The sequence below is a fragment of the Oncorhynchus keta genome, chromosome 11 (assembly GCF_023373465.1).
Source record: "Oncorhynchus keta strain PuntledgeMale-10-30-2019 chromosome 11, Oket_V2, whole genome shotgun sequence".
NCBI lineage: Eukaryota > Metazoa > Chordata > Actinopteri > Salmoniformes > Salmonidae > Oncorhynchus > Oncorhynchus keta.
In genome coordinates, this window is record NC_068431.1 from 34,376,595 (window position 1) to 34,398,722 (window position 22,128).

General features: G+C 41.6%; 1 protein-coding gene and 1 non-coding gene across 2 annotated transcripts in view; one reads left to right on the top strand and one right to left on the bottom strand.

The window, feature by feature from the left end:
- The first annotated feature begins 1,248 nt into the window (after positions 1-1,248).
- The window catches only part of LOC118390100 (diacylglycerol O-acyltransferase 2-like), a 45,330-nt gene continuing 24,450 nt past the window's right edge, over positions 1,249-22,128 (top strand). Inside the window, exon 1 of the mRNA XM_035780323.2 lies at positions 1,249-1,415. The gene's annotated coding sequence lies outside the window, so the exon portion shown is untranslated. The remainder of the gene's footprint in view (positions 1,416-22,128) is intronic.
- Positions 14,701-14,754, bottom strand: LOC118390802 (U7 small nuclear RNA). The gene has a single exon (XR_004827004.1). It is a non-coding gene; the product is annotated as a U7 small nuclear RNA (small nuclear RNA).

Consider the following 22,128-nt stretch of genomic DNA (forward strand, 5'->3'; position numbering starts at 1 on the left):
CATCAAACCCGTAATTGGAGTTGCACCACCAAGTCCTTTCACTTTCCTCAACCAGAAAAACCTTTACAGCTATAACCACCTGAAGGATCCAGACCAAACTACAGGAGACAAGTAACACAAGGAATTGATATGGACATTCTTAGACACAATATGGACAAAATCTTTCTCGTCACAAAAAGCACTGTATTATGTATGTCAACTAGATTCAGCCACGGGCCTATTTTTTCTTGTGTGGAGGGTCGGGGGACCGGAACAAATAATTTGGAGACTGCAAATTGACCGCAGGAAGCCCAAACAGATATAATGTTTGACGAAAACTTGCTTACATTTGTAGATGACCAAATGTCTCTCTATTATGCGTGAGAATACTGGGGAACAGATTTCTCAATTGAAAATCACTTGGAGCTCCTGGTGTTTTTACAATCTATTATGTCCAACAATGAAAAAATAAAAACATTGTATTTTCTTTGCTCAGAAAACTTGGGGTGCAAATAAAACCACCTATGAGCGAAATTCGGCACCCTCGGGCCGCCAGTTGGAGAACCCTCTCCTAGAGCCACATTTTTGCCTTAATCCACAGATGAAGTGACATCTGTCTGGATGATTCAAGTCTGTAGATCCTATGAAATAAAAGTCAGAGGTTGAATGGAGATTTCATGTAATGGGGTGATGCACTGTATCCTCACTTACAGTATATAAGGCCTCTAGGTCTCCTATATCAAAAACACACGAGGAAAAAATTATCATTTTACTCACTGTTTTTACATAATAATTCTATATCTGGTTAATAAGTTTCCAATTACAGTATATATTTAAATTCCAAATGTATTAATTTTAAATGTCTCTGTCTTAATGTCTCTGTCATGTATACATTTTTCACAATATTGTAATATAAAATCTGTTAAAATAACTGATACTATTTTTCTCAATTGCATTGTTTTTATTATAATACCAGTTCTTTTTTTTTTAATAAAGGTGATTTCAGTTCTCATTCACTGTATCAAACTTTGCACATGGCCACCCATCCAGTTCTGATGAATTAATCAAGGGTCAGTGACAGTTTGAAGTTGGACCTGGTCCTTCAGAGATAAAACTATCTGTGCACTTTCGCAACACTTTTTTCATGACTGCGATGGCCAGGGTGACATATTTCCAAACTGGCAGCAGACTGACACCTGGTCACATATTAGTGTGGAGTGGATAGTGTCCAGGCACTTTCAACAAAGACCGATGACCCTCAGGCCATAAAAACGAAAAGCACAGGGAGAGATAACCTATTCATAGATGCTAGCTAACTTTAGAATCTATTCACAAAGGTTTTATTTAGAGCCCGACTTTCAATCTGAACGGTAACACGCATTGCTTTCAGTATGGTGTTGGAAACATAAGGACCTTATCTTTCATGTCAGCGTGAGGTAATTGTATTAGTTCTAAGTATATATTTTGCATTTGTGAAATTATTTTGATGTATTACGAAAGAACCATATCGCAATTAAGAATGGATTCACGTTTAGATGTATTTGGCTGTTTTGGCTGCCACAGCCAGTCTCCCTCTCAACACTTCATGACCAAAGGTATGTGGACACCTGCTTGTCAAACGTCTCATTCCAAAATCATGGGCATTAATATGGAGTTAGTCCCACCTTTGCTGCAATAACAGCCTCCACTCTTCTGGGTAGGCATTACAGTTGGAACTATGCATTCGGGTAGGTAGCGTTCTCCTCTCCAGCCGACACTTGATATTACATATGGTGATCTTAGGCTTGTGTGAGGCTGCTCGGCCATGGAAACCCATTTCATGAAGCTCCTGACGAACAGCTATTGTTCTGACATTGCTTCCAGAGGCAGTTTGGAACTCGGTAGTGGGTGTTGCAACCGAGGACAGACAATGTTTACATGCTACTTGCTTCAGCACTCGGTGGTTCCGTTCTGTGAGCTTGTGTGGCCTACCACTTTGCGGCTGAGCTGTTGTTGCTCCCAGACGTTTCCACTTCACAATAATAGCACTTACAGTTGACTGGGGCAGCTCTAGCAGGGCAGACATTTGACGAACTGACTTGTTGGAAAAGTGGCATCCTATGACGGTGCCACGAAGTGAAGGAAGGAAGGAAAGAACGAGAGAGTGAAAACAAGATAGAGACAGAGTGAGTGAGTGAGTGAGTGAGTGAGTGAGTGAGTGAGTGAGTGAGTGAGTGAGTGAGTGAGAAAGGAAGACGGTAAAGTAGTATGTGTGAGAGAAATATCAAACAAAATCCTATTTATTTTGATGAGAGATTATGTAATGCTAATACTGATCTTTAATCACTGAACTTCAAGTTCACAATATAGGAAGTGGTGTGGGAATGTGAGAGGTGTGTGACAATGGCATGCATGGAAAGCTGGTTAGGCTCCCCTGGCAGTTGTGGGATTTGCAGACTGGCAAGATGGCAGTGTTTGGAAAAGTTTCCTGCCCAGTGATAACACTTCAAGGGTTTATTTTGAGTCTTCACCAACAGGAGTATAGAGTGGTCTGTAGAGCACTCCAAATAATTCAATCCGTAATCTAATACACAATTCACAATGACTTTGTTTTGTGGGATAGACATTGGGTTACAACCAGGTCGCTAGCCCCCGACTGCATTATTTGACATGTCCAATGGGGTTATACAGGGTTAGGTCAACATGAAATCATATGACAAAATATTTTGAACAAACACCAATGCCTTCATCAATCGTTATATTGCCTGCACAATTGTTCTTGTCTCCTCAAGTCTCAAATTGTGTGTGTGTGAGAGAGAGACTGTGTACACCGTGTGGTAGATACTTTGATCCCATTAAGGACACTTATCAAGTCAATCTAGAGAACCAAGAAAAATAATTTGTTTGTCAAAATCAATTTGCAGGCCAGAAAAAGGGCAGTTATTTGAAAATATATAGGTCCATTATAAATTGTATAGTCGTTGTATCTAGTTTTAGATCTTTAGGCCACCCCTTCCAGGGACCAGAAATACAAGGACCAAAATCCTACCCATACCACCTGAAAAAAAAGAGAGTAAATAATATTAAAATAGGTGTACTGTATATAGTTTATGGTACAGTACCGTTCAAAGGTTTGGACACACCTACTCATTCAAGTTTTTTTATTTTTTTAAATACCACCCCTACCTTGTCACAACACAACTGAATGGCTTAAGAATGAAAGAAATTCCACAAATTAACTTTTGACAAGGCACACCTGTTAATTGAAATGCATTACAGGTGACTACCTCATGAAGCTGGTTGAGAGAATGCCAAGAGTGTGCAAAGCTGTCATTAAGGCAAAAGGTGTCTACTTTGAAAAATCTCAAATATAAAACAGATTTGATTTGTTTAACATTTTGTTGGTTACTATAGGATTCCATATGTGTTATTTCATAGTTTTGATGTCTTCATTATTATTCTACAATGTAGAAAATAGTAAAAATAAAGAAAAACCCTTGAATGAGATGTGTCCAAACTTTGGACTGGTTCTGTATATTTTATTGTCAAATATTTAAAATGGGAAAAATGGGACTCCATAAGTAGAGATGGAGTCCTCCATCGATGTCTTGAGAGGCAGTAGGTCATATTTGGTTAGATTTATTTTATAACTTATTTTATAACTTTTATAACAAACTCAGCTCTATGATTTTCAAAGCTTTTGGGAGGGATTGAGATATGTTGTCTAGATAAAGTAAGATATTGTCCACGTGATCCGTAGAATTGAGAGATATTGGTGTAATTTCTTTTGATTGTCAAATTGCCTGGGCCAGGGTTTCCATAGACAATATAAAAGCAGAGGTGAGATGGAATCCCCTTGCCTGCTACTTCTAGTTATTCTGAACGGAAAAGAGCAGGTATTGCTTGTTATTACTATGGCTGAGTATTTTAGTCACATAATAAAATTGGAGCCGTCCGATATGTTCCAAACCTGACTAAAGATATGACCATTCTAGTCTATCAAAAGCTTTTTTTGCATTGAGAAATAGAACTGCCCAAGGAGTTTGGTTTCTGATGAAGCATGTAAAATATGTAATAGACAACGGATGGGGCAGCAGGTAGCCTAGCGGCTAGAGCGTTGGGCCAGTAACCCGAAGGTTGCTAGATTGAAACCCCGAGCTGACAAGGTAAACAAGGTAAAAATCTGTTGTTCTGCCCCTGAACAAGGCTGTTCCTAGGGTTTCATTGTAAGTAAGAATTTGTTCTTAACTGACTTGCCTAGTTAAGTAAAAAATAAATTATCTGAGGATATTCGTTTTTTAACAAACTTGCTTTCGTCCAGAGGTACCAATTTGCATAAGTACATTTCGGAGATGGGATGACAATGGTTTAATATCTTTGTTTATCAAAGATAGAGGGCGATAGTGAGAGCACTGGGTGGTGTCTTTTTTAAAATAAAAGCTCAATTAGTGCTGTATTTGCATCTCTTCCTTTGGGTTCAGAGCGATACTGAACGGCTGTGATAATCATTTCAAGTAACAGTGGACCTCGTTGGTTCCAAAAATTTAAAGAGATCTCAGGAGGAATACCGTAACAATCAGGTGATTTGCCTTTATTCATGTTATTCAATGCCCTTTTGAGTTCACGGAGAGAAATTTGGGCTCCCAGCAAGCCGGCTTCCTCAGTTGAGAGGAGTTTTTACATCTTTTAAAAAGGATGGATTCACAATCACACCAATCAATTGGTGTGGATTCACAATCAGAGGTGTACAATTATTTATAGAAATTGGATAATCTTTTAGTTGATTAATTTGGGTTCTGATAGTAATTCACCTGATCAGATTCAATAGTTGCAATATCTGTTAATTGATCATTACTGCAAAGCTTGTTAGCCAGTAGATGACTGGGTTGATTAACATGGAAGTAAAGTTGAGTCTAACTCGATGGATGGCAAACTTCTGCTCTCTGTCTTATCAATAGATTTAGTTCTGTCTTGACTTTGAAAAGAGTAGTCACTACCTGGTCTGAAAAAGTGTTTGTTGAGAACGTTCTAACATTGTTAACAACTTTTCCAATTCTGAAATCGTCTTTAATTGTGATTTATTCAGCCCAGATGCAAATGCAGTTTTTAATAAAACCTTTAATGGCATCCCATTAAAGGTTTTTTTTCTTGTTGCTCCTTTAGCAGATTCTGACATTTGTATCTAGCAGTAATAGGTATGATGATCAGATAGGCTCACATGTCAAATTTCTAGGAGTAGAATATAATACAAAATTGATTTGGTAGAATGTTTTGTACCTGTTTAAATAGAAAGTGTACTCTTTTGTTTTAGGGTTATGAGCTCACGAGGAAACAAGGTTATAATCAGACAGTAATTGTTGGAGAGCCTTGACTGCCTGCGGATTGTAGTTGGTCTTATTAGATTTGTTCCGCATGTCCAGAATGGAGTTCATGTCTGTCCCAATAACCAGTTGGAATTCAGTTAATTCTAACAATATGCTGTTCAAGGAATTAAAAAAAACATAGGATCATATGAATTTGGAGCATACACATTAATAAAGGCAATTTTCTTTCCATTATGGATACATTTGAGGAAAGTGATTCTGCCTTCTTGATCTTTGCCTTTGCCAAGGATGGCGATTTTGAGTTTCTTATGTATCATTATGGTTACACTTTTGGTTTTGTTTGGTTTCTTGCTAGAATATCAAGACAGCTGGAACGCTTAATAGGAATATTAAGGCCTTTCAAATTACATGAGAGAATAGCTAGTGTTGCCATTATTTTCTAAAATGTATTTTTTATTTAATTTTAGTGTTGATAAGCCCATGGATGTAAAACAAAAAGCAGAGCCCACAGGGAATCCCAACCATTGGTCGCTCCCTACCCGGAAGACCCTCCCTATAAATCATTCCTCCTTACCTGTCTGCCCTTCACTGACCCCATCCCTCCTTCTCCGGTTCCTCCTGCCCTGCACTTTAATTACAGGGTTGTAGAATAACGCTGGGTGGTAGGTAGCCTTATATTTGAAATCTCTTAAGCAGCATATTTTTGGTCTTATGGTATTATTCAAAAAAGACATGAAAAAAACATTTAAATAACTAATTGAGACCTTCACAATTAAGTTAGCAATTAAATTAGTACTTGGTAGTATTTCATTTAAATTGTTTAACTTGGGTCAAATGTTTTGGGTAGCCTTCCATAAGCTTCCCACAATAAGTTGGGTGAATTTTGGCCCATTCCTCCTGACAGAGTTGGTGTAACTGAGTCAGGTTTGTAGGCTTCCTTGCTCGCACAAGCTTTGTCAGTTCTGCCCACACATTTTCTATAGGCTTGAGGTCAGGGATTTGTGATGGCCACTCCAATACCTTGACTTTGTTGTCTTTAAGCCATTTTGCCACAACAAGTATGCTTGGGGTCATTGTTCATTTGGAAGACCCATTTGCGACCAAGCTTTAACTTCCTGACTGATGTCTTGAGATGTTGCTTCAATATATCCACATAATTTTCCTACCTCATGATGCCATCTATTTTGTGAAGTGCACCAGTCCCTCCTGCAGCAAAGCACCCCCACAACATTATGCTGCCACCCCATGCTTCATGGTTGGGATGGTGTTCTTTGGCCTGCAAGCCTCCCCCTTTTTCCTCCAAACATAACGATGGTCATTATGGCCAAACAGTTCTATGTTTGTTTCATCTGACCAGAGGACTTCTCCAAATAGTATGATCTTTTTCCCTATTTGCAGTTGCAAACTGTAGTCTGGCTTTTTATGGTGGTTTTGGAGCAGTGGCTTCTTCCTTGCTGAACGGCCTTTCAGGTTATGTCGATATAGGAGTCGTTTTACTGTGGATATAGATACTTTTGTACCTGTTTCCTCCAGCATCTTCACAAGGTCCTTTGCTGTTGTTCTGAGATTGATTTGCACTTTTCACACCAAAGTACGTTCATCTCTAGGAGACAGAATGCGTCTCCTTCCTGAGCCGTATGATGGCTGCATTGTCCCATGGTGTTTATACTTGTGTACTATTGTTTGTACAGATGAACGTGGTACCTTCAGGCGTTTGGAAATGTCTCCCAAGGCTGAACCAGACTTGTGGAGGTCTAAAAAATTTTTGGAGGTCTTTGCTGATTTCTTTTGACTTTACCATGATGTCAGGTAAAGAGGCACTGAGTTTGAAAGTAGGCCATGAAATACATCCACAGGTACACCTCCAATTGACTCAAGTCAACTAGCCTATCAGAAACTTCTAAAGCCATGACATTATTTTCTGGAATTTTCCAAGCTGTTTAAAGGCTTAGTGTATGTAAACTTCTGACCCACTTGAATTGTGAAACAGTGAATTGTAAGTGAAATAATCTGTCTGTAAACAATTGTTGGAAAAATTACCTGTGTCGTGCACAAAGTAGATGTCCTAACCGACTTGCCAAAACTTTAGTTTGTTAACAAGAAATCTGTGGAGTGGTTGAAAAACAAGTTTTAATGACTCCAACCTAAGTGTGTGTAAACTTCCGACTTCAACTGTATTGTCCATTGTTCATCAATTGGCATTGTGTCATCACTATGTAAATGTCCTGGACCATAGGCAATACAATTATAACAAGTTCAATGCTCAGCAATAGTAATAATATTGTTCCTTGTACCCAAACATGAGGGGTGTCCTCATCATTGTCTTATGATGAGGGCAGAATCATAGCCATAGGCTAGGCTACATGACTGTGCATATGGATAGCACACCTCAATTGTGAGCCAGTCATGAGGTTCCATTTGTTGGCTTGTCCCCATGTGTGCTGGATTTGATGTGCTTCTCTAAGAAATCTTGAGCTTCCTTGGCAGTGGAAAATGTGTGTTCTGGAAGGTCAAGATGAGTTTTGCCGGGTGGATGAAGCCGTATCTCAGGTTTAGTTGCATAGCTGGGATCTCATCTCATTTAGGTCTTCCTCTGTTTTAGCAGTTCAGCAATCAGGTCTGGGTAGATGCTGATCCCTTTCCTGCATAAGTCAGACCCCCGGATTCCACTGCAAGAATTTGCAGCTTGACTTCAAAGCTGTGGATGCTTATAATCATACAGCGCGAGCCGTTCCGGAGAAGACCTGTGTGGTGCACAATGTTAATCAGCTGGACCCAGCTTCTCCTGCTCAAACAGTTCAGAGAAAAGATTGCTCATGAAAGAAGTTGGGATGCCCACTTATGCACTAGTTTCATGTCCTGTGAACCACACATTGATTTTACAGGAATCATTTTAGAGTGATTCCGTTTTCTATTTTAGGAGTTTGATTATCTCTTCCAACTTAGCTCACGCTATTTACCGGTCATGGAGTTGCAACTCTGTCGCATTGGCTGTCTTCTCCAGACTTTCCAATTTGGTTGAATACGTATCCACCAATGATTAATTTACCGGTTGTAAGTCGAGGGCAGAAGTAATCTCCTCACAAACAATTTTTCGTATAGTCTTTCTGTTGTCTGGCGTTGAAAGACACCATGTTCCCACAGTTGAATTGTGTATGGACAAATTCCATACCTTAATATAATGTTAAGTATTGACAGTTTTTTGGGAAATAAGTCCACCCCGACTTATTTTTTACTAAAACCTTCCGCGGGCTGGAGTTTGCCCACTCCTGCAGCAGACCGTTTAAATCTTACCAGAGTGAGTGAGATGCAATACAAGCTTGTCAAAATAGGAGACGATAGTGTTATGATAAAAACGGTAACTGCCTTGTCTCTGATTTCTCTGGTCTGGGTGAGTATAGGGTCAGAGTAATTATACTGTCCAATTATTTTTTAGGCTAAATGGGAAAAGTACAGAGGGAATGAAGACCTGTGGGTATTACTATACACCCCGTATCTTTCAGGTTAGGCCTTCCGAGTGGCGCAGCGGTCTAAGGCACTGCATAACAGTGCTTGAAGCATCACTACAGATCCGGGTTTGATCCCAGGAGACCCATGGGGCGGCGCACAATTGGTCCAGAGTTGTCCGGGTTAGGGGAGGGTTTGGCCGGCCAGGGTTTTCCTTGTTCCATCGCGCTCTAGCAACTCCTGTGGTGGGCCGGGCGCATGTACGCTGACATGTTCTCCAGTTGTACAGTGTTTCCTCCGACACATTGGTGAGGCTGGCTTCCGGGTTAAGCGAGCAGTGTGTCCAGAAGCAGTGTGGTTTGGCAGGGTCGTTTTTCAGAGGACGCATGGCTCTGACCTTCGCCTCTCCCAAATCCGTAAGGGAATTGCAGCGATGGCACAAGATTGTAACTACCAATTGGGGAGAAAAAGGGGCATATCTTTTCATCACCTATTCATCTAACTTATCAACAGAGAACAGAACTCGATGAATAGATTTCCTGTTCCAATTCTTTAAACACAGTTTTTTGGTTATTTCTGACTAATTGGGACAAGGGTTTATTTAAGCAATAATTCCTGAGGGGGTGTGGTATATGGCCAATATACCACGGCTAAGGGTTTTTCTTATGCACGACGCAACGCGAAATGCCTGGATACAGCCCTTAGCCGTAGTATATTGGCCGTATACCACTAACCCCAGAGGTGCCTTATTTATTTTATAAACTGGTTCGCCAAAACAATTGGGCAAGGAACAACACATCTAAATTGAAAACGTTGCTTTAATAAATAAATAAATAAATAAATAATGAATACATTCTGCCAGAAAAAGTAGTCCGGACAAAAGACTGGTTGCTATGTATGCAAAAGTCACAGGTTAGGTAGCAAGCTTACAGTAAATGTATTGAAAAACCTGGTGCAGACAGGGAGGGCTGCCTTGCTTTTAGCTCTTAGGAAACTTTGCAGTACTTTACTTTTTAATGTATTATTTCTTACATTATTAGCCCAGAAAATGTTTTGTGTTATTACATACAGCCGGGAAGAAATATTAGATATCAGAGCGGTGGTAACTCACCAGCACTACCAGCATTACGACCAGGAAAATGACTTTCCCAAAGCAGATCCTTTGTTCGCACTCACCAGGGCAATTGAACTTGGGCTGACCCAAAACAATGCCTGGGAAGGAGAGGTACACCAGAGTGGTCTTCTAGTCTGACGTAGAAGGCGCGCACAACACCTACCGCTTCCGAGTATATTCGTCGCTAATGTTCAGTCTCTGGATAATAAAGTTGACGAGCACATCTTGCATTACTCATCTCATATGTACAGTATATACTGTAATCTATTCTATTCTACTCTATCTTAGTCTATGTTGCTCTGACATTGCTCATCCATATATTTATATACTCTTAATTCATCATTCTTTTACTTTGTGTGTATTGGGTATATTGGGTATACAGTTGAAGTTGGAAGTTTACATACACTTAGGTTGAAGTCATATCACTCGTTTTTCAACCACCCCACAAACTTCTTGTGAACAAACTATAGTTTTGGCAAGTCAGTTAGGACATCTACTTTGTGCATGACACAAGTAATTCTTCCAACTCAGTGCCTCTGCTTGACATCATGGGGAAATCAAAAGAAATCAGCCAAAACCTCCAAAGATTTTTTTTTAGACCTCCACATGTCTGGTTCATCCTTGGGAGAAATTTTCAAACGCCTGAAGACACCACGTTCATCTGCACAAACAATAGTACGCAAGTATAAACACCATGGGACCACGCAGCCATCATACCGCTCAGGAAGGAGACACGTTCTGTCTCCTAGAGATGAACGTACTTGGTGCGAAAAGTGCAAATCAATCCCAGAACAACAGCAAAGGGCCTTGTGAAGATGCTGGAGGAAACAGGCACAAAAGTATAGTATATATCCAACAGTAAAACAAGTCCTATATCGACATAACCTGAAAAGCTGCTTTGCAAGGAAGAAGCTACTGCTCCAAAACCGCCATAAAAAAAGCCAGACTACAGTTTGCAACTGCACATGGGGACAAAGATCGTACTTTTTGGAGAAGTCCTCTGATTTGATTAAACAAAAATAGAACTGTTTGGCCATAATGACCATTGTTATGTTCGTTATGTCCTTCATGACGTAATTTGTAATCAAGTTATGATTTAATTATGTGTATGTGTAATTCTGTGTGATTAGTTAGGTATTTAGTAAATAAATGATTAAACCCAATTTTGTATTGCTGATTCAAATTGTTAGCCCGGGTTCTTGCAGATAACCAAGAATTTACAACTTTCAGATGAGACTGAATTAAGATGACAATTAATATTGACTGCTATTGATGTAAAATATTACTAGGTCTTTAAGAGTTTATTCGGAAGATAACAGCTCTATAAATATTATTTTGTGGTGCCCGACTCTCTAGTTAATTACATTTACATGATTAGCTCAATCAAATCATATTAATTAAGGAGAAAGGATTTTATAGAATAGCATGCCATATCACTTAATCCGGCATAGCCAAAGACATGACAGATGTTACTACGGAACACTGAAGTACAATGACAAGCACTTCATAAGTGTCAAAGGCTTTTATTGACAATTACATGAAGTTGAGGCAAAGTGTCAATATTTGCAGTGTTGACCCTTCTTTTTCAAGACCTCTGCAATCCGCCCTGGCATGCTGTCAATTAACTTCTGGGCCACATCCTGACTGATGGCAGCCCATTCTTGCATAATCAATGCTTGGAGTTTGTCAGAATTTGTGGGGTTTTGTTTGTCCACCCGCCTCTTGAGGATTGACCACAAGTTCTCAATGGGATTAAGGTCTGGGGAGTTTCCTGGCCATGGATCCAAAATATAGATGTTTTGTTCCCCGAGCCACTTAGTTATCACTTTTGCCTTATGGCAAGGTGCTCCATCATGCTGGAAAAGGCATTGTTCGTCACCAAACTGTTCATGGGTGGTTGGGAGAAGTTGCTCTCGGAGGATGTGTTGGTACCATTCTTTATTCATGGCTGTGTTCTTAGGCAAAATTGTGAGTGAGCCCACTCCCTTGGCTGAGAAGCAACCCCACACATGAATGGTCTCAGGATGCTTTACTGTTGGCATGACACAGGGCTGATGGTAGCTCACCCTGTCTTCTCCGGACAAGCTTTTTTCCGGATGCCCCAAACAATCGGAAAGGGGATTCATCAGAGAAAATTACTTTACCCCAGTCCTCAGCAGTCCAATCCCTGTACCTTTTGCAGAATATCAGTCTGTCCCTGATATTTTTCCTGGAGAGAAGTGGCTTCTTTGCTGCCCTTCTTGACACCAGGCCATCCTCCAAAAGTCTTTGCCTCACAATGATTCCAAGCACCACCCTCCTTTTGAAGCTTCCAATCTGTTATTCGAACTCAATCAGCATGACAGAGTGATCTCCAGCCTTGTCCTCGTCAACACTCACACCTGTGTTAACGAGAGAATCACTGACATGATGTCAGCTGGTCCTTTTGTGGCAGGGCTGAAATGCAGTGGAAATGTTTTTGGGGGATTCAGTTCATTTGCATGGCAAAGAGGGACTTTGCAATTAATTGCAATTCATCTGATCACTCTTCATAACATTCTGGAGTATATGCAAATTGCCACCATACAAACTGAGGCAGTAGATTTTATGAAAATATATATTTGTGTCATTCTCAAAACTTTTGGCCACGACTGTACATAACTATTGGTTATATTGTCAGGGTACATTAGAATGATTTAGCTAGCTAACAGTTACATACCATATGTAGTCGTTCACTGGTGGGAAGCTGTATTTCCCTCAACTTTTTAATTACGCTGACAGACACATTGTTGCTTGTTGTGAATTCGGTGTCTTTCTGTATACACCAGTCAGTGAAGCAGGTAAGTGCCCACTTTGTTTGTTTCATTATGTTATTTTCGTTTTGGTTTCTCTCCAGATAATCTAAATGCTTATTTTGTACATTGGCATGTCAAACTATTGTTGATGTAGTCATTTTATCGAGGTGAAAAGGCACAATGATTTAAAGGTGAAAAGGCTCAACGTCATAGTCATAGTCTCACATACACAAGGCCTAATGTTGTTTTAGTCAATCGGTAACCAGTATCCAAACTACCCGATGTAACAATTCAGACATAGAGCTGGGTGATATGGAACAAAATCCATATGACAATAAATGTACTGGATCATGACAATAACAATAAATGTACTGGATTATGACAATAACAATAAATGTACTGGATTATGACAATAACAATAAATGTACTGGATTATGACAATAACAATAAATGTACTGGATTATGACAATAACAATAAATGTACTGGATTATGACAATAACAATAAATGTACTGGATTATGACAATAACAATAAATGTACTGGATTATGACAATAACAATAAATGTACTGGATTATGACAATAACAATAAATGTACTGGATTATGACAATAACAATAAATGTAATGATACGTTTAAAACATGAATGTGCACCAGTTACTTTTTAATATTACCCTTAAAATGACTACTACTACTTTGAATGTTGTGGCTTCCATTGTCCCGTTTAATTTAAAACTTCACATTCTTCGAGTAAAGGCTACTTATAGTTATTATCAATAAATGGTCAGTTCGGTTGGTATCGATAATTTCCGGTTTATCGTACCAGCTCTATTGGGCCACATGGTTAGATGTTTACAGCGATCATGGTGGCGTCACAATTTCACTCACTGGGCAACAGAAACGAACAAATAAGAACATAAGGGAGGGGTAGGCCTGTATGATAATAAGGCAATATACTGTAGGTAAGATTGTGACACTTACTGTAAATTGAATCATTATCATTGGTAGTAATTATGTAATGGAACATGATGCACTGTAACACTACAAGTGCATCATAACAGATCTTAGTACTTATGTCAGATGCTATAAAGTAACTATCAAATCAAATCAATGTTTGTTGGTTGTGTACAGCAGATGTTTTAGCGTGTGCAGGGAAATGCTTATCTTACTAGCTCCTAAAAATGCAGTAAAATGTCAAACAAAAAATGTAAAACAAGTAATTCAAAAAACAAGGAATCAAGAGCGTTGGGACGTATCCAATTAACTAAACAAATAGCACTGTAAGAGTGATAAAAATGCACTCTATATGTATGTGCACTGAAATAATTTACACAAGATACACTAAGAATGATATGCACAGCAGTAGATATATTAGAGTGAGATATGTCAAGAATACCAGTATATAAATAAATAAACATGAGGGTAGGGTGAGGGTGTCATAAAAGCTTATAACACTTTCAAATAAGCTGGACGGCCACTCAGACTGTAATGAGCTGATGCCAAAATAAAAATGTTACTTTTTTTATAGAAACTCAACGGTCAATTACAGTACAGTAGATATTAGCCAGATGCAAGTTTTTTATTCGGATCCTATTTGATTTCTGTGTGTCTCGACTGTGGCCATCACCATATCTCTGTTGTCATAGTGTGATCAGCTCTTTGGACCTTCATCAATCATGGGCATGATAACGTTACATTTACTTGCAATATCTGAGAACAGCATTTTAGATTTCACATACTGTAGGCCTACCCACATGAAATACCATACTGTACTATGGTATAAATACTATAGTATTCACTGTAGTGTTTTTGCGGACTTTACTGTGGTATTCACTAAGTCTGCAAAAACCCCACAGTGAATACTGTAGTATTTACTGTAGTATGCTGTAGTATTTACAGTTAACTATACCATAAATACTGTAGTAAAGGAAAACTGTTGTATATACTATAGTAATTAATTGAGTGTTTTGTGGATTGCAGTAAAGTCTGTAGTCTCCTGTAGTATTTATTGAAGTGTTTTTGCAGACTGTAATATACTGTAGTATTTACTGTAGTGTTTTTGTTTTATTATCTTTGACATAGAAGTGGAGGCATTCTCCTTGAGGAAACCTACTGGAGAAATACTAAAAGAGCAATTGTTTCATAACCTACAGGTCAGTAGGACTGCCTCTGCTCTTTTCTATGCAATACAATATGGTCTATACTTGGCATGTAGGTTTCTCACTTATGGGTGCCACAAATTGGGATATGCAAATTAAATATTGTAATAAATAAGTGGTGTTTTTGAGGATTGTAGTGTTTTTGCAGACATTAATGTAATATTTACTACAGTTTACAACATAATTCTATAGTAAACTGTAGTATTTTTTCATATGGGAAATGTAGAGGAAGCGTCGTGGATGGCTTAGTATGTGTTGACTGTGGGCTATGTCAAAAGGTTTTTGAGTGGTTCCTGTTCTATGTGTTCTTTCTATGTGTTATGTTTGTTTGCCAGGCTGGGCATCAGGGTAGTGGTTGAAGGACAGTGCTGCTGGAGTCTGGGCCAGAAATGCCACAGGCAGGGCACTGAATAGAGTCTTGCACAATACTGTCAACAGTTGCCCATACGCACACTGACCAACCGAAAAGCCAGGGCTTTTATGTTGTGGGTCAATTTGACACACAATTTTGTTTGAAATCAATAAAATACTTTTTAACAAAAGAAATTGCCATGAAACTGCATCTGCATTCATTTGTACGGGTTTAAAACTTGTAAAAGCAGAAAATAAATTAACACAACCCGGAACAAAATAAGTGACACCCATGATGTTCTGGGGCAATTTGACCCACAATTTGACCTTGACCTTGATAACTCTTGAACTGTGTCCTAGAACCAAGCTGCTTTCTGCACAAGAATGATGCAACCATGCCGATTACAGGGCTGTACACTGAACATGAATATAAATGCAACATGCAATAATTTCAAAGATTTTACTGAGTTATAGTTCATGTAAGGAAATCAGTCAATTGAAAGGAATAAATTAGACCCTAATCTATGGATTTCACGACTGGGAATACATATATGCATCTGTTGGTCACAGATACCTTTTTTAAAAAGTTAGGTACGTAGATCAGAAAACCAGTCAGTATCTGGTGTGACCACCATTTGCCTCATGCAGCGTGACACATTTCCGCACATAGAGTTGATCAGACTGTTGATTGTGGCATGTTGTCCCACTCTTCAATGGCTGTGCAAAGTTGCTGGATATTGACAGGAACTGGAACATGCTGTTGTACACGTCGATTCAGAGCATCCTAACATCCTCAAAGGGTGACATGTCTGGTGAGTATGCAGGCCATGGAAGAACTGGGACTTTTTCAGCTTCCAGGAATTGTGTACAGATCTGTGGGACATGGGGCCGTGCAATTGTGTTCAGTGTCCATATCTTATGCCTGCCCATACCATAATCCCTACCGCCACCATGGGGCACGCGTTGACATCAGCAAACCGCTTGTCCACACGACGCCATACACTCTGTCTACCATCTGCCCGGTACAGTTGAGTACACATCTTCAGCATGCCAGTGACCATCAAAGGTGAGCATTTGCACACTGAAGTCGGTTAGCTAGCCAGCTATTGTCGTTCTTTTAACGCAACGTAACGTAATCAACACTGCTAGCTAGCCAGCTAGCCCCCGAATAGCAGCACTCTAGAAACTATTACACTCAACGGAACGACTTGATTAGTGTAGTGTCAACAACGCAGCCACTGCCAGCTAGCCTACTTCAGCAGTACTGTATCATTTTAATCATTTTAGTCAATAAGATTCTTGCTACGTAAGCTTAACTTTCTGAACATTCGAGACGTGTAGTCCACTTGTCATTCCAATCTCCTTTGCATTAGCGTAGCCTCTTCTGTAGCCTGTCAACTATGTGTCTGTCTATCCCTGTTCTCTCCTCTCTGCACAGACCATACAAACGCTCCACACCGCGTGGCCGCGGCCACCCTAATCTGGTGGTCCCAGCGCGCACGACCCACGTGGAGTTCCAGGTCTCCGGTAGCCTCTGGAACTGCCGATCTGCGGCCAACAAGGCAGAGTTCATCTCAGCCTATGCCTCCTCCAGTCCCTCGACTTCTTGGCACTGACGGAAACATGGATCACCACAGATAATAACACTGCCACTCCTACTGCTCTCTCTTCGTCCGCCCACGTGTTCTCGCACACCCCGAAGCTTCTGGTCAGCGGGGTGGTGGCACCGGGATCCTCATCTCTCCCAAGTGGTCATTCTCTCTTTCTCCCCTTACCCATCTGTCTATCGCCTCGTTTGAATTCCATGCTGTCACAGTTACCAGCCCTTTCAAGCTTAACATCCTTATCATTTATCGCCCTCCAGGTTCCCTCGGAGAGTTCATCAATGAGCTTGATGCCTTGATAAGCTCCTTTCCTGAGGACGGCTCACCTCTCACAGTTCTGGGCAACTTTAACCTCCCCACGTCTACCTTTGACTCATTCCTCTCTGCCTCCTTCTTTCCACTCCTCTCCTCTTTTGACCTCACCCTCTCACCTCCCCCTACTCACAAGGCAGGCAATACGCTCGACCTCATCTTTACTAGATGCTGTTCTTCCACTAACCTCATTGCAACTCCCCTCCAAGTCTCCGACCACTACCTTGTATCCTTTTCCCTCTCGCTCTCATCCAACACTTCCCACACTGCCCCTACTCGGATGGTATCGCGCCGTCCCAACCTTCGCTCTCTCTCCCCGCTACTCTCTCCTCTTCCATCCTATCATCTCTTCCCTCTGCTCAAACCTTCTCCAACCTATCTCCTGATTCTGCCTCCTCAACCCTCCTCTCCTCCCTTTCTGCATCCTTTGACTCTCTATGCCCCCTATCCTCCAGGCCGGCTCGGTCCTCCCCTCCCGCTCCGTGGCTCGACGACTCATTGCGAGCTCACAGAACAGGGCTCCGGGCAGCCGAGCGGAAATGGAGGAAAACTCGCCTCCCTGCGGACCTGGCATCCTTTCGCTCCCTCCTCTCTACATTTTCCTCTTCTGTCTCTGCTGCTAAAGCCACTTTCTACCACTCTAAATTCCAAGCTTCTGCCTCTAACCATAGGAAGCTCTTTGCCACCTTCTCCTCCCTCCTGAATCCTCCTCCCCCTCCTCCCTCTCTGCAGATGACTTCGTCAACCATTTTGAAAAGAAGGTCGACGACATCCGATCCTCGTTTGCTAAGTCAAACGACACCGCTGGTTCTGCTCACACTGCCCTACCCTGTGCTCTGACCTCTTTCTCCCCTCTCTCTCCAGATGAAATCTTGCGTCTTGTGACGGCCGGCCGCCCAACAACCTGCCCGCTTGACCCTATCCCCTCCTCTCTTCTCCAGACCATTTCCGGAGACCTTCTCCTTTACCTCACCTCGCTCATCAACTCATCCCTGACCGCTGGCTACGTCCCTTCCGTCTTCAAGAGAGCGAGAGTTGCACCCCTTCTGAAAAAACCTACACTCGATCCCTCCGATGTCAACAACTACAGACCAGTATCCCTTCTTTCTTTTCTCTCCAAAACTCTTGAACGTGCCGTCCTTGGCCAGCTCTCCCGCTATCTCTCTCAGAATGACCTTCTTGATCCAAATCAGTCAGGTTTCAAGACTAGTCATTCAACTGAGACTGCTCTTCTCTGTATCACGGAGGCGCTCCGCACAGCTAAAGCTAACTCTCTCTCCTCTGCTCTCATCCTTCTAGACCTATCGGCTGCCTTCGATACTGTGAACCATCAGATCCTCCTCTCCACCCTCTCCGAGTTGGGCATCTCCGGCGCGGCCCACGCTTGGATTGCGTCCTACCTGACAGGTCGCTCCTACCAGGTGGCGTGGCGAGAATCTGTCTCCTCACCACGCGCTCTCACCACTGGTGTCCCCCAGGGCTCTGTTCTAGGCCCTCTCCTATTCTCACTATACACCAAGTCACTTGGCTCTGTCATAACCTCACATGGTCTCTCCTATCATTGCTATGCAGACGATACACAATTAATCTTCTCCTTTCCCCCTTCTGATGACCAGGTGGCGAATCGCATCTCTGCATGTCTGGCAGACATATCAGTGTGGATGACGGATCACCACCTCAAGCTGAACCTCCGCAAGACGGAGCTGCTCTTCCTCCCGGGAAGGACTGCCCGTTCCATGATCTCGCCATCACGGTTGACAACTCCATTGTGTCCTCCTCCCAGAGCGCTAAGAACCTTGGCGTGATCCTGGACAACACCCTGTCATTCTCAACTAACATCAAGGCGGTGGCCCATTCCTGTAGGTTCATGCTCTACAACATCCGCAGAGTACGACCCTGCCTCACACAGGAAGCGGCGCAGGGTCATCTCCTAATCCAGGCACTTGTCATCTCCCGTATCTGGAATTACTGTTACAGCGCCATGCTCTACCAACTGAGCCACAGAAGGTTGGCTGGGCTCCCTGCCTGTGCCATTAAACCCCTACAACTCATCCAGAACGCCGCAGCCCGTCTGGTGTTCAACCTTCCCAAGTTCTCTCACGTCACCCCGTTCCTCCGCTCTCTCCACTGGCTTCCAGTTGAAGCTCGCATCCGCTACAAGACCATGGTGCTTGCCTACGGAGCTGTGAGGGGAACGGCACCTCAGTACCTCCAGGCTCTGATCAGGCCCTACACCCAAACAAGGGCACTGCGTTCATCCACCTCTGGCCTGCTCGCCTCCCTACCACTGAGGAAGCACAGTTCCCGCTCAGCCCAGTCAAAACTGTTCGCTGCTCTGGCCCCCCAATGGTGGAACAAACTCCCTCACGACGCCAGGACAGCGGAGTCAATCACCACCTTCCGGAGACACCTGAAACCCCACCTCTTTAAGGAATACCTAGGATAGGATAAGTAATCCTTCTCACCCCCCCCCCCTTTTAAGATTTAGATGCACTATTGTAAAGTGACTGTTCCACTGGATGTCATAAGGTGAATGCACCAATTTGTAAGTCGCTCTGGATAAGAGCGTCTGCTAAATGACTTAAATGTTAAATGGTTACGATGCCAAACTGCAGTCAGATCAAGACCCTGGTGAGGATGACAAGCAGGCTGATGAGCTTCCCTGAAATGGTTTCTGACTGTTGCATTGTGTGACAAAACTACACATTTTAGAGTGGCCCTTTATTGTCCCCAGCACAAGGTGCACCTGTGGAATGGTCATGCTGTTTAATCAGCTTCTTGATATGCCACACCTGTCAGGTGGAAATAAATTTGTGCACATAATTTGAGAGAAATTTGCCTTTTGTGTGTATGGAAAATTTGTGGTTTCTTTTATTTCAGCTTATAAAACATGGGACCAACACTTTACATGTTGCGTTTTTATATTTTTGTTCGGTGTATAACTAAGATCAGAAGCTGAGAAACACTGATCTCAAGTCAGTGACCTGCCACTTGACCTTGACCTCTTATGACCTCTTGAATGGTGTGTCCTATGGGGATTCTCAAGGTCTGTCCTCTCCTCGACTCCTCCATCCACGTCTCCTCTATGACCCGGAAAACCAATAAGTGGTCACTTGGTCAAAGGAGAGTGTCAACTCTTTAGTAGGCGAAAAGAGAAGTGTCCTCCACTACTCAGTAGCCTCTCGCCGAGAATACTTGCGAGCAATGTTCCCTCTAACAATGTGCAAATTTCAGGTCTGCTGAGGTCACAGTTGAATGTTGTGAAAATTCTTTATAACTTCTGGTGTGAGTTTACTCTGAACACAGAGGCTGTATTTGCTTTAAAATACAATTATAACTGTGGCCAAGTAGGCTACTGTGGCTATTTCATCATAATGTAGGCCTATCAGAGTGGCCTACGATAAAAACTATGGAGAAAATGCATCCCATAACATTTTAACATGGAAATAGCTGTTCTATTATTCAGCCTACAGTGGCAGCCAATGTGATGTGATGTTCAATGTAGGCCTACATTTCATGAGAGTTTTGAAAAAAACATGTAGGGATTGACATTAATCTGTTCATCCACTTGTCTTTCAGACAAGGAGGTGACTGACAATGTTGTGTTGCTTGATGCAAGAAACCACTTTACAAAATTAAAAGCATTATTATTCCCATATCATTATTACGGAGAATCAGACACATTATGCAACCCTCTGCCTATTGGCTACTTGGCTTATTCAAGCCTGTCTCAAAATACAACACTACTCCTTTAAGACAGAAAAAAAGCTTTTTCTCTGACTTGCTTTTCAAAGATGGCTAGAAATGCGCTATAACTGGGCTAATAACTAAATTACTAAGCAAGAATATGAACAAATGTGTAAACGTGGCTGCATGCAACAATACAAGTGCATCTACTTTGCGACCACTCATGCTGTAAACACCGTCCAGTTCAAAGTGAATGGCACAGATCCATATATGGCAATAGTCTATTTGCATATAGGGATACCGCAGCTATAACTGGTTATGGCGCACCGGTCTGTGTCGAGTACAGGTCTGAGTCATGCCTGTCAATGGAATAGAATCCTACTCCAATGCGCTCTACATACAAGAACATTTCTTGCATAGTTTGTTTTGTTTCAGTATGTTGCATTGAAAGTGTCTAATATTGTGTTGATTCAATCACAATTCCCACTGTAGAGGGAAACTATAATATGTGTTCACTCAAGGGGAAAACTAGAAAGTTGAGTGAAGTTCAATCTCGTGCTTCTCTGCGCAGGCTGATATTTATTCTGCGTGGCAGTTCTGGGAGCTGCTTGCCTGAGCATGCGAGCAGCTTAGAGGGAACATTGCTCAAGAGTATCCTTTCGGTGGCTAGCACAGAAGTGTTTTAAAATTCACCACACCCCCTTTGAATCAGCTGTTGTTTTTTCTATGGAGAAATGCATGCACACATTTATAAACGACATGCTATTATCTTTTTATCTATAAAATAACTTTTTTAAAATCACTTTACACATTTATGTGGGGATTTCACCCCTGTAAACGTAATTTGCCTGATGACATAGGAGTCGAGAAGGAGATTCTAATTTCGTACAAGCCATTTGTTTACACGTTTCCTTTCCTACGCTCAATTACCTTTCACCTTTTTAAACTAGCGAGGAGAGGACAGAGAAGAGGAGGCAACCAAAACCAATTGAGATTCTCCCCTAGAATCAAGCTGCTCCCTGCACCCAAATGGTGCCACCATGCTGAACACAGATATATATGTATTATTTCCCTTTGAGGCTCAGAGGTTGAGCAACACTTTTCCGAAGTTAAGCTAAAGATGAGTTTTTACAAATTATGATTGACAAAAATGTACCTATAACATGTCTAGCATTTTCGAACATAAGGGAAGGGCAAAATCAAATTGAGCAACAGCTTGATGGAATCCCTAATTTTTTTCTGAATATGTTGATATTACCTTTTCAATACAGTAGGAACAGTGAAAGGGTGTCTCTTACCAACATGTATCATCTCATGTCATTTTCTCTGTTCTTTAGGCCTACTGAAGGACCCACAATAAGATTGCTGCTTAGCATAGCCATGGGAGGTATTTTGGGGGTG